The 12,976-nt window shown below is 30.9% G+C and overlaps 1 long non-coding RNA gene across 2 annotated transcripts; it reads left to right on the top strand.

The window, feature by feature from the left end:
- The first annotated feature begins 4,927 nt into the window (after positions 1–4,927).
- LOC128559087 (uncharacterized) lies at positions 4,928–9,647 on the top strand. 2 transcript variants are annotated; one of them, XR_008372149.1, is made up of 3 exons: positions 4,928–5,729; positions 6,447–6,533; positions 8,837–9,647. It is a non-coding gene; the product is annotated as an uncharacterized LOC128559087 (long non-coding RNA). The 2 variants fall into 2 exon arrangements; XR_008372148.1 differs by having other exon boundaries at positions 4,931–5,729; positions 6,447–6,518.
- The last annotated feature ends 3,329 nt before the right edge of the window (positions 9,648–12,976 follow it).

Below are 12,976 nucleotides of genomic sequence, written 5' to 3'. Positions count from 1 at the left end.
TCTCTATATTGAAATAGATTTAAAACTTATCTTTAAAGCTGTTTAAACAAAGTTTTGGTTTTTTATAATATTCTCATTAATATGCATGAATATCCAATTTGTTAGATTACGTAGGAAAAGGCGAGCGACGGATTATGATGGCCAGATATAATGGATTATCATCTACAAGTTTGTCATTTCTAATGTTGAACTGCTATCACGAAAAGTATGGAATCGTATATAGTTCATTAAAGGCTTTTCATGGGATTTTTTTTCACACAGTTGTTACTGCCAAATATTTTTTTATTATATAAAAACGTCCAGGGGTGCATGGTAGACATTACTTACCTCCAACCTAAAAAGGATGAAGCAATCTAGTTCTGGTGTCAGTTAACTCAAGATTATATACTTGTTTTATGAATCTGTCAAAAGCGGTGGACACTATCTGATCATTTGTATAAATATAAGTAATTGAGCTTAATTATAGCTACTGTTGAAAGTGTTTTGGCCCGGAAAACCGGCTTGATCTTTTCGATATTTTACGACTGCCTTACCCGTTATTCTTGTTCAGTGAATCACAAGCTTACAATGTTTAAAATAATTTCTGACATCAATGAATAAATATGTAAAACTCATTTTTCAGTATCAGTGACGAATTATAGAACAAAATCCACTTAATAACAGTTTTGTAAATAAAAAAGATGAAAATTTCTTTATTTGATCTGTGCAATAACATAACTCGTGCATGCATAAAACATAATTATATTTTAAAAATGCTTCACCGATAGCTAAACAGTGCCAGTATATAGTAAAATATGAAACAGAGGGTTATCGTGGCTCTATATTGCTCATCGGAGTTTCACAGCTTGCTTGAACAGTTTTGGTAGAGGTTAACGCGAAGAAAATATATGTGAAATTGTTTCAACTTTGTAATTAGTAATGCTATTGCACCATGATTTCCTACGAAACAGAATTATTTGAAGAAAACTGGTACAAGGTGACTGAATATTGCTGTGAAATTATTACAGAATGTTGCAGGCAGTGTATGGGGAGATGGTTTTATTTTTTTTTATTTCTTTCGGCTGCTATGCTTATTAAAACTCTGCATGGATGACCTATATTTGAGTGAATCCGGCAGATTACCATTTCAAGAAACGTTGCTTTTACGTTTGATTGAAACTGGCTTGTTCGTTTAGAAGGAGCCGTTCTTTAAAATAATTGTTAGGATTCGTATTTGAAGAACAGGCGACAAACTTTCAACCATTATAAAACCTGACCATGCTCCGATCTAATATGAAGCGAGAAGGGACAGTTATAATTTTATACATAATGCTTTAAATGGTACGGGCAAGCAACGAGTTGAAAATAAGGACACAGCCTAGGAACAGGGTTTATATATAATGGCCGGCTATCGGATTGTACATAAACATTAACATTAATAGGGCAAATATAAGGTAACTGTACACATATTTCTTAAATACCATTTGGGAAGTCAGAGCAACATAATCATAACTTTTTCTGACAAATCAGGAAAGATGTCAGATAAAACTCTACTCCCTAGATATAAAAATAAAGAAACTAAGTTGTTTTGTATCGCAATATTTGGAATCAAACCCTTAAGGAATCTTTCGAAAATGTAATCTTTTTTTGTAACTAAATAAATTGTCGAATCCTGGGGATAGCAATGTATGTCCCTTCCAAAGATGTAATGAAATGATATTTGTGATGACAAAATGAACAACATTATTTTCCTAAATATCAGGACTTTAAAATATACATTTTGAGAAGAAATATCATTGCTTTCAAGCAACGAATAATCCATTTGTAAGTGGTGTATATATTGCAATAAATCAATACAGTATTTTATGTAAATAACATTCATATAGTCAAGTAAGTAACATTGTAATTAGAATATTTTCAGTTATTTCTTTTATTAACGCCAACTGTGATTTTAAATCTACAACTTCTTAATTCTACTGAAGAACAAATTCCAAAGCTATCTACATGTCTATACGTTACAACAAGGACAAACAGAATAGGACCTCTTGTAGTATTACTTTAAAGATAAGCTTCATTACCATAACATCAGAATAGAATAAATCATCAATTTGAACAAAAATACATTTAATTTAATGTTTCCTAGTTAACCTTTTAAATACTGCATTTCCTCGATATGGTGATTTGATACGATTAATAGAAACTTATTATTACTATCATCCAGAAAAATACTAACAATAATAACATAGGAGTGCTGCTGCTGAGACGATTTATCACATATTTCTCGTAATGACGTTTCTGATATTATAATAAGGTCAACCATATAAAAGAGATTGTTCTAAAATGATATAAAACATATCAAAAAGAGAGAACTATATTAGTCAATGTGATACAAGTCAAGCCTTGTTTCACAGGCTGATGTAAGATTCGTAGGGACTGCATTTTAATATATGAGTGAAATATAAATGTATTATAATAGCAATTGAGTCCGATATGTTCGTAAACGAATGAAACTAGGTTAATTGATTACGTAAATGTATTATCTGTTACTTTCTTTATTATACTTTACCTATTTTTAAACATAGAGGAACGGATGTGACTTTGTAACAAACAACAGAGATAAAACATTCGAACAATGCAAAAACTCTACAGGAGATGATATGCTATTCACTTTTAATATAATGACAAAATATCTTTATATGGCATCAAAAGTGCAGTGAAGATCAAATTTCAAATCTACAACATGACTATACAAAGAGGACAAACAATAGAATACCATTTCTTGTAGTATTACTTTGAAGTACAAGTTTCATTACCATAACATCAGAGTAGAATAAAGAATTTGAAAAAAAAAAATAAGATAAATTTGATTTAATCTTTCCTAGGTTACATTTAAAATATTGCATTTCCTAGATATGATGATATGATATCATGATAAATGTTGTTTATCTGGGAAACTTGTTATTACTGTCATCTAGAAAAATACTGACATCGGATAGTTGACTGCTGAGACGATTTATTACAACTTTATCTACACACTAATAAAATATCATCAAGATTGTTTTAAGGTTACTAATTCTTTATATTTTTATGAGCAAATATGATATTTAGCAAGCAAATTAGATTATTGACAAGGAACGTAAAAATGTGATACTTTTAAATCACATGCTGTTTCTCAATAAAACGGACCAATTTATGTTCCACTCAAAAACGGTTCGGATTCCAGTAGTTTCCTTTTTATTATAGATGTCAAAGTAAGCTGAATTGTATCAGTTTGGCTTTAAGTGGATAATGGAATTTTAAAATGTAGCATACGTAACTGTCGATACTTTAATATTCCACCTTGGAGAACTAGCAACATTGAAAACACACCAAGGATTTCATTTGTATGTTTTTTATTTAAATAAATCATATTTGTTTAACATGCAAGCGCGACAGTTATAATTTTGTTAGTTTTAATCTTGTTACTATTCTGAATTATCAGATGTCGACAAACTATAATAAGACAATAATGCCTTATGTAGCCTCACTATAAAGATATCATAGAAAATTGTAGTTTAGCAATTGTTCATGAGGTCTACTTCCAACAAAATTTACATACTAATAATTAACTGTACATTTGGTACAGTATTTCCGCAGTCTGAATATTTTCGACATTCATCCAACAGAAAGACAGAACATGGGGATATCTTACTAATAGTATCAAACGTACTTTCCCTAGGTCTTAGAAAAACACTAATTCAATTTTATATCTCGTATATTATTCTGCCTGACAAATGCAGATATCATGCTAATTGGCATTGCAAAGAACCTACATTTTATACAGCATTAAAAAGATGAAACATACGTTATGAAGAATACGTAACGAAGATAATTTAGGACGTTGAGTTACACTAAAGCTAGGAGAGTGTATGGGTTTTGTTGCACTGTAGTGGCTATTACATTTTCAATGCGTTTGAGTTTTCATATTAAATGGATGATAAGATTTATTCTTTGTTAAAATTAAAGGTTGATATCAATTATGTGTTAAGTGTTGCTTATGTAATTCCTGATGCAAATAAACATTGCAAATTATGTTCTTATATAGATATGCAAGAACAACATGGGTATGAAACAAATGTTACTTTTAGGAAAAAACATGTTTCTTCATTGACTGTAGTAATTTTAAGATATCAATGATATTGTGGAACGGAATTACTGATCATATCATATCATATCACGTTCCAGTACCACCAAAAAAAAGGTACATAACATGTATGTGTAGCATAAACTGTGAGAATTTTGAAACTGTATATGCTCAACTGAATTGTGTCATAATTAAATGAAAGTGACAGTTTCATCATAGCTTCGATTCTCAATTACCCGATATTTTACTCTTATATGTAACATATATGTAACACCTAACAGGCAGCCATTCTGATAAAAAGATATTCGTTACATTCGAAACCCTCTGAACATTCAAAATAATAGTTTAAATTTCAAAGAAATAAAAGCAGCATTTTTGTCATTATCTAAATTTAAGAATTGCACTTTGAAAATGGCGCCATCTTGATGAAAAATAGCTCATAGTGTTGACGTAGTTTTCAATGGAAATTATTTGACAAAAAAGAACAGACGACTTCTGCTACAACAATGACTATATATACAGCTATATCTTATCTGTATGTATGTTTGTAAACTTATTTCTGGAGGTCATTTTGAAAATAATGGTATCTTTATCAGATTTATCGGAATAACAAACTTGCTCATTCCCTTGAAATGTAGCTTATTCAATTAAATTTCATTCGATTTGTATAAATAATAATGAATATTTAAACAGTTGTAGCTCATCAATATTTGTGCTTATGGCCTTTTCCAGTTGGTCATTTTGTGAGCTGTAAAATCTACTGTAGCATATTTATATCAATATTTATAGGTTATTAACTTTGTAACGAGTTCTCAGCAGAAATATTGCGCGACTTTAGGAGCGCAATATTCTTCCGCTGAAGAACGAGTGCATATTTCCCGATGCAAAGATAATAACCTTTTTATTACATACACATCTACACGTATAAATATAATGTAAATAACATAATTTTGTTCAATAGCCTGAATAGGATTGACAATACTGAACTAAACAGAAAAAAAATAGTGCCAGAACAAACACTGAATTACGTCAAGCATCCGATATGAAATTCAGGCGTCAGTGTATGGAAAGATATTGACGTTTCCGGTACCAGTGTAACTTAACGGGGAATAGAAACGTGTATGTAATAACATGTGAAATCTGCTTGATATATAAACTTTTGAAGAGCTAAACCTCTGACACATGTAAATATTTGAGCAAATTTAATTTAGTCATTTGGAAATTTGGGAAATGGCGGTCATCTTAATTTGAACGGTCTGTGTAACCAAATAACGCATTGTATTGATAGTTTATTTGGTACCTCTTAGCCTTTTAGATGATACAGGGATAAAAGAACTACTATTGTCAGCCACTAAGCATGTTTCAAAGTTTTTAAACACACTATAACAATAAACATTTTGTTTAAATATCTTTTTAATGCAATGTTTCCTTGATATCTGTCACTTGATGTTTTCAATGGATTAGAGTCCTAATTTAATGTAAAGTGTGTAATATTTAGTAATGGAAGTACAAAATTTGTAGGAAGTTGTTTCTTTATTTCAGTATAAAATATTCTGTGGATTCATCTGATGAGAATGCCAGTGTTGATCTGTATGATTTAATTAAACACAGATATTGATACCTTCAGGTAATTGTTTACAATATTCAAAGAGTTACACTGTAATTCAATTATTGATTTGGTATATTTCACTTCAAGAGGCTTGTGTAAAGTTTGTTTCACATGAGACTAAGGGTCAAGTATATATATAAACTACATTTTCAATAAGAAATGATACAGTACCAAATAATTACAGACTTATGAATGTTACTTTCCAAATAATTTCTTAATTTTCTCCTGAAATTATTTCAAAAGGTAAACAATTTTATTTTTATAAGCTTAAAAAAGTGAATGTGAGATATAAAATATGAAATGTCAAGTATAATGTGTGTTAGTTTCTAAGAATTTAAGATATAGAATAAAATATAGCCTGCCATCATAATATTCCAAAATACAAAGTGTGTCATACATATATTTTAGGTCAAATAGTAAAGGTCAAGTGAGTGACTTAGGGTCACTATTGGCCTCTTGATATATTCTATTAAAATGGGTCTTATGAATAAGATATGTTGAAGTTGTATTAATCCAGTAAAACTTTTATGTACCTTATATTCAGACATATACAAATTTTGAATATTAAAGAGCTGCAGACACCTCGAATACAGAGTTATTACATTATGCAAGATTCAGATATATACCTGTGAAATCTTCAGTGTCACCGTTCAGCTATTGTTTAAGATCAGTGTCTGAAGTTTGCACAGTTTAGTATAGAGGAGCCTATGAATCATTTTTTTACTGTTATTGTAGGACACACATGTAGAGAGCAACAAGCCCTGTCCAGCCGTGCATGTAAATGTGATTCAGAAACTTTGTGAATATGTAAATATTACACTGGTATAGTTTTAAATACTTTGTCTTGTAGTGTATCAGTACAGTTTTGTCTCAGTTTATAGCACAGTATGTTCCTAAATCAAACTTAAGATCATAGTGATCAGTATTATTAAAATCAACAATTATTTGTAGGGTGACAAAATTTACATGTAATTTCATGCAATACCACAGTAAAACGTGAGATAATTTTCGCTTTTAAAATTGTAAGTTTAAAGTTGGCATTAATTGTTTTTCTCCTTCATAAATCTAAAAAGTGATTGGTCATTATAATTGCAATATCATTTTAGTATGAAAAAGTTTATATTGAACTTAAACACTAATGTAAGTTTTTGAACTAGTCAATGCATTTTTTTCAGTCTTTGTTTCTTGTACGTGTCATGGCCCATAACTCCTCCATATTACTTGTGTTTTGTCCTGTTTAGTTTCTCTGAAGAATAGGTAGAGGTATTGCACATTTTTTTTTAGCATCCCGATTTTGTAAAGTGTTGTATGTAAGGTTTTATCTCAGAATTATTTCTCATCCAAAGGTGGGGAGATGTATTGTTTATGCCTTCTCGTCTATCCGCATTAAGCCTGTCCGGCTTTAAGAGGACAAGCTGCTGGCCAGATTTTGATGAAACTTGGCGGGACTGATCAGTACCAAGCATAGTGTTGTGCATATCGCTTGCATTTTCCGTTTCACTTCACTAAATTGCAGCCAGAGTTAGTAATAGAAAAATCTTGTCGGCTTTCACAGGTCAAAACTATTCAACAGATTTTGATGAAACTTCACAGGAGTGATCAGTACCAAGTATATTTATGCATATCACCGACACTTTCCATTTGCTGCACAAAATAGCCGCCATAGCTAAAGGTATACATAGATGGAAGACATGTTTTGTTATAAAAATACTTAAAACACCTTCCACTTTGTTAATGAAAAATGTATCAAACTTCCTACAATTGCAAACTTTAATAATTTGACATTAAATGCACTAGTTCCATAACTGCATTTGGCTTTTTTACATAATTATTGCCCTTTTTCTTACCATAGCAATATTTTGTGTAACATGTTACCTCATTAAAGCATCATAAGAGTAGAAAGTTCTATGACTGAGAAATGTTTGCCCTATTGTACTTGTCATGAGTATGTTTTCAGTATTTTATATTGTCATTACTTCTTGCTGTGCCAGTTTGCGGAAATGAAGACTTAGTTGTCCAAATGGTGTGCCTTTGTCTGTCCTGATTTGTTTGACTGAACAATATATTATTGATAAGTCTTCAATAAACTTTGCAGGTTAATTTCCTTAAGTTCCCTGTCAACTTTGATAATGGCATGGTTACTTTAGAAACACTAAAGTGATGTCACCACTGTACTAGTCAAACGTTTTTTATTTCAGATTTTATATCACATTACAGGCTGCTGGTCTTTAGCAGCCTTCATAAAACTTTTATAAAATTTTCCATAAATATATTTTAGTTTGAACTGGCATCATTCAAATATTAAGAAGTAGAACTATAAGGCAACATCTGACCTCTTTTCCAGTACATTTTGATTTTCTCTGTTACTATGAAATTGCCTTTTGCTAGAAATTGGTTGGCTTATTTTTTGATGATCTTATGTTTTTAATGAATTATAGTAATGTTCTTTATCTCATGAAAATGTCCATTTTTATATAATTCATATGTTTTAGTAAATTACTGTCAACAAAGTGCAATACCACATACTTATCACTTTCATTAACATACTTGTACTATTTTCATAAAACATTATATAAATCATTTGTTTCATATAAACAGAATTAAATAAATATTTAAGAACATCAGTGTTTTCTCTGATTTCTACATGAAACAGACCATGGGTAAATTTAGGGTCAATTCTAACACTTTATATGCAAATTGATAAGGGAGATAACTAGTACTGTCTTAAGTTACCAATATTAAGTTACACAGTAACCTTCCCTTTACAGAAGTAGGACTATTTGTTGTTGATCATCTTTTAAACATTATTCCATAACTGATGACAGAACATTGAAAATAAAAGTTGTTGTATCATGCAATGTCATCATATAAGACAATATTTATTTTTTTATTCCATTTTATAAATATTCTTTAAATTAGGCACAATGCCTATTATATGTGCCTATAACGATAATCTTAACTTTTACATTGAAATCCCAGCAGGAACATTCTAATTGTCAAAAAAAAAAAAAAACGTATGTTAAAATGCAGTTTAATGCAGCGTTTTATGATACAACTGGTAATGCTTTAAAGTTTTTTCCAAATAGTGTTTTCTTCTATATATATATATATATATATATTTTAAGATGCTGGAGGAAAACACCTAGCTCTAAACATGCTACACAATTTTTGGTACATACCAGTCTTTATGGACATAGAAAAGCTTCCGTAGTTCTCCAGGAATGCTGGTCAAGGGACTAGAATCAAGGGAATATCTTACTGAAATCGTAAGATAAGATTTCGTGCATTTTGCTTAAAAAATAATTTTATCGAAATATTCACGACTATATGTAACCGTTATGTATACCATAGTAACGTCACGTTACATTGTATATATACTGTTGAGCCGATAGGCGCAACTAGTTTGAATTTTTATAATTAAATACTGTTGGAAAGGCATATTAAGTCATTTATATGCCCAAAGCTATTAGTCTAATATTGAATTAACTATTAATTTTCAACAAAATCATTTTAAATATTCACGGTAAGGTTCAGAGCCCAAAATCAATGGGTAAGGTTTGATGCTATTCAAACACATCAATGTAGAAATTCAATATTTTTCGTTTCATGACAAAGCTGATTGAATTATTTTAGAGTACGTCAAAGCAAAAAAGCAGAGAGACTTAAGGTGTTCAATTTTCTTTTATTCTGATAACAGCTACAATAGTACCAGGCATAGTTGTAATATTTACGTTACATTTTATGGAAACCATACCCTTGAAGAAAAATATAGTTGAATAGCTCGGCCGTATGATGAAACTATTCTGAACTAAGGCAATGCATGATGGAAATTTTACGTATTGCGTTAAACAAATATTCTAGTGTTTGCTAACCTTCATACAGTTTATAATCAGCAATTGGTTCACTGTAGAACATGACATGGAGACTGTTTTACATCTAAACACATCTGACTATTATCAAAAGAATAAATCAGAGAATGTTTAACAAAGTGATAATGCATTTGTTGGCAGTTGAATATTTAGAAACTAATAATGATATTGTTTGACTTTATCAGGAATTGCGTATATTCACAGAGAATTTGCCATAAAATTATCTCTCTAATAATCGTCATATTTAAGCGCATGCATTGCTATGAAAGTATTGCTGGCATTTTTAAAGACTCCAGCAAACCTTTTTTTAAAAAACATAAACCATACTGAGTGAAACTCTTTGTAATACGTTTGCTATATGTTAGTTTTTATATTGCAGAATCATTACTGTGCAATAGTTGTCATCACACATTCAGCTGGCAGAAGTGTTAAAAAGCCGTTTCGAAATTAACCATTTGAATTTGATTCAACATTACCCATTACCCACGAATCGCTCCGAAACATTAGTGGTAAAGCATAGGGTTTCGGAATAAAGTCATAGGTTCACTTACCGGCCGCGTCATACCAAAGGCTTTACTCAGTCGTACCAATAGCTCCTCTATGTTGCACTCAATATGAGAAATTTCTTTTTTCTCTCAAGACCTTGTGGCGTTTATACCACCAGAAACAAATTGTGGAGAAAAATGTATTCAAGTCATAGAACTTGTTTAACAAGCGACCTTAAATAAATCAGTGTAATCTAGACATCTTTATTGTTATTATTCAAATGAAAATGCTGCTTATTATATATAATTGGTACAATGTTTGGTACATTAGTGTGCTGCTTCGAATCAAAACCCACTTCGCCCCTTTTGTTTGCAAAATTAACGTCACGCCCGTTTATACTTATTCAAACTAATAACTCTCCTACTTCTCATTGATATTTGATATAAAACAAGCAAAATGTATTGTTCGAAGCTGTTTGTTTCATTTAAAGATGTCTACTTTTCAAATGTTTTCAGTTTTGTGTGTTTGTTAGGTTGCTACATATCTTGAACAGCTTTTGATGATATACAGAGTTTGTAAAATTGTGAATATTTCTTAGCCATCATTTTGTCCGTGTAATCTGTTTTTCATCAATCATCCAAAGTCGAGGAAATTAAAACACCCGAATGTAATTTGCTAGGAGAATGTCGTAACATGTCATCAATTTAACAAGTGCACACTTACATTATGCCTAAGCGTTGTGATGTTTTATAAATTAAGGATATAAAACATGTAACCCTTTCATAGATGGCTTGTCCGCACACAAAACTCAGTTTTTATGCATTAGTTTATGCTTTGCATAGTAGTTATATCCCTACAATGCCAAGGAATGCTTTTTCCATTTCTTCCAATTGCATGCGGCTACCAGAAATAAGTTTTGCTGAACTTTTGCGCTTGCGGCAGTAGATATCTCCGATTAGATATATCTTGTTTTAGTCATCAGTTTTCGCAGCTGTTAACAGAGAATTTTTTCTAAACTACATTTTTTATAAAAAAAACATCTTCAAAACTTTTCTCTTGCATGGTAGAGATATAGATAATACAGCTTTAAAACATATATCACATTTGTTCTTACATTAAATACCAATAAAATAAGATTGATAGTGCTATGTGATATAACACTTTAATAAGTGTGACGGGGATGACATTGATTTTGCAACACACAATAGATGAATGAGCTTTTTATTCAAAACAGTACATAATTGGTCCAAACATGCATGATAAAAAGCATCTATACCAAAGCAATATCAACAATTATTGGTACTTAACACTAATTAATATTAGGCTGCTTAAGCAAATTATTCTCGACACGCCATTTCTGGTGGTAAGCATCACTACAAGGAATTTAGAGAAGAGGGCTGGTCATTTTTCATACACATACTGAGTGCTTAGTAAAGGAGCTGTTGATACGATTACGTAAAGCCTATGGTATGACGCTAAAAGTAAATGATTCCATGACTTCTGTGATACAAACATGACGTTTTACCATATTTTTTTCGAAGCGCTCCATTGCTAAAGATTAATGCAAGATCCCATTCGAATTAATGAAACGTGTTATTCAATTGACCTGTACAGTGTTATTGTTTTATGAAAAGGTCTGTTGTTCCTGTGTAGGTTAACAGTTTTTTGTTCTTTTTCTTTTTCTTTTTCAGAAATCTATTAGGTGCTGACATTTCTTCGAGCTATATGTGGTAAGAATAATTCTGCAATACAAACATCTCATTTTAGCAAATCTGCTACAAAGTGTCTCATTTGAAAAATGTTAAAAGTGTTATTTTTAAAAAAGCAAACATTATTTTCATTGGAGGAATATAGGAGTGTTTATGTTATGGTAAATCCTCTGTGAGTATCTGCAAACTTCGATAAGGTCCAACTATATGATGTCAGGTAAACAACAGCAGGATCACATTGTTAAAAATCTTGTATTTATCCTTCTATAAGCCATGTGTTGAAATGTACAGCAGTCTTCGTGTTATAATTTAAATCTATTCCTGATTAGAAACTGAGTGCAATTAAGCAAAAACTGTAATACTTGTAATATACAATACGTCAGAATACCGTCAAGCTATATAGAGCTATCATTCCACCAGCATATTCTATCACTTCAAGGATTTTTTCATGAAGTTTCTGCTGTAATAGGATAGCTAACACATTGGTTTATATGTGATTTAAAACGATTTGGGTATTTTTTGAATACTTAATGAGAAGTTTGCATTCAAAATGTAGGTTAGAAGCATATCATAGTGTCCGAAGTCCTTTGTCATGTCCTAGGTCTTACACCATTACAACAATTTACCTTCTCCTTTTTAGCTTATTTTGCGGTCTGTGTTTGATTGAAAACATTTTCTTGGATTAAATATGATCCCCACATTTCTGTTTTTCTTTTATTCAGCACCGACATTGTTCTTCAAATAATTTACGTTACAGATATTTGAAATGTGTCCTGATGTGTGCTGTATTTAAAATGTGTCAGTTTTATGTATATTAAAGGAGGCCATTTATTTAGTGTGTTCATACAAAACAGCTACGTTTAGCAGTTTTATTAAGAATAAAATCAGAAAAAATAACATTTTCAAGGCATTTTCATAAACAGATTAAAAAATCAATACTGCAAAGCTAGTTCTACTGAAACTTTGGCGAGCTACAACTTTCACTTTAGAAATATCAATTTAGACTGTGACAGGTGCATGCTACCTCTGCAAACATGCCGCCTAAGTTTAGTCATATCCATATAAAAACCGCAAGGGAAAGACACCTGTGTGAAAGTTTAAAGCAGTAAAAGATCTATACATGAATCGTTCAAATTTACAGATGTATGTTTTATATAACATCACTGAATTTACAGAAGAAAATTTTAATTTACAGCATTAA

Source organism: Mercenaria mercenaria, chromosome 8, assembly GCF_021730395.1.
Source record: "Mercenaria mercenaria strain notata chromosome 8, MADL_Memer_1, whole genome shotgun sequence".
In the NCBI taxonomy this organism is placed as follows: Eukaryota; Metazoa; Mollusca; class Bivalvia; order Venerida; family Veneridae; genus Mercenaria; species Mercenaria mercenaria.
Note: the sequence above shows the minus strand (reverse complement) of the source record. Positions and strands in the feature narration are given on the sequence as shown.